Below are 1,207 nucleotides of genomic sequence, written 5' to 3' on the forward strand. Positions count from 1 at the left end.
AGATTTTAGAGATTAGACCTTTGTCTGACTTCTAATGTCCAAAAATTTTTTCCCAGTCTGTAGATTCCCTTTTTACTCTTTTGGTGAAGTCTTTTGATGTGTTTAATTTTTAGAAGATCCCGGTTATCTAGCTTATCTTCTGGAGTTTGTGTGTTGTTGGTTATGATTTGTATCCTGTAAATGCTGTGTATTAGGGCCTCTAGTGTTATCCTATTTTTCCTTCTATGAACTTTATAGTTTTTGGCTTTATATTTAGGTCTTTGATCCATTTTGAATTAGTTTTTGTATATGATGTGAGGTATGGGTCCTGTTTCATTTTTTTGCAGATGGACATCCAGTTTTGCCAGCAACATTTGTTAAAAAGACTGATCCCCATCTGATGGACTTTGGGCCTTCGTCAAAGATTAGGTGACTGTAGGTAGATGGATTTACATCTGGGTTCTCAATTCTGTTCCATTGGTCAATGTATCTGTCATTGTGTTACTGCAAAACGCAGGTCTGAGCCATCTGCCACAAAAGCCAATACTGAGACAGGGGTGAGGTGAGGAGCAAGAGTGTTTTATTGTATATCGATATACAGGAGACAGAGGGGAATGAGCTCCTCCAAAATCTGCCTCCCCTTCTGGAGACTGATCAGAGGATTTTATAGGGACAGGGTCAGGGTCTGAAGAATCTATGGAATGTTAGTTCCCCTTTGAGGTGGGCACAATGACCTCATTCCAGACATGTTAACCTTCTGTGAGTATTCTTGAAGATCCTCTGAGGCCATCCCAGACATGTTGACCTTCTGTGAGTATTCCTGAAGATCCTCTGAGGCCATCCTGGTTTCAGTCACAACATGGTTCCTTTGTTCAGTCGTCTCGCCTTCAGATTTTATCACTTATTGTTCCACCTCCCAAAGAGGAACTTAGATTAATTTTAAACTTTTATAAAATCATGGGAAAACAGGATGGAAGAGAGAAGGAAAATAAATCAGAATCACAGGAGCATGCAGAAATGAACTATGCAAGCTATGCATTAACAATACCACAATACTTGAGATGCTAGGTCTACACAGCTGACAATAAATGTGAAATTCCCATTCAGCCCCTTTCAGTTGTACCAGTACCAGGCTGTTTTCACTACTGTAGCTGTATAGTAGGTTCGGAGGTCAGGTAGTTCGAGCCCTCCTACTTTATTCTTCTTCAATGGTGATTTACTTATCCGG

This window comes from Trichechus manatus, unplaced genomic scaffold (genome assembly GCF_000243295.1).
Source record: "Trichechus manatus latirostris isolate Lorelei unplaced genomic scaffold, TriManLat1.0 scaffold00035, whole genome shotgun sequence".
NCBI lineage: Eukaryota > Metazoa > Chordata > Mammalia > Sirenia > Trichechidae > Trichechus > Trichechus manatus.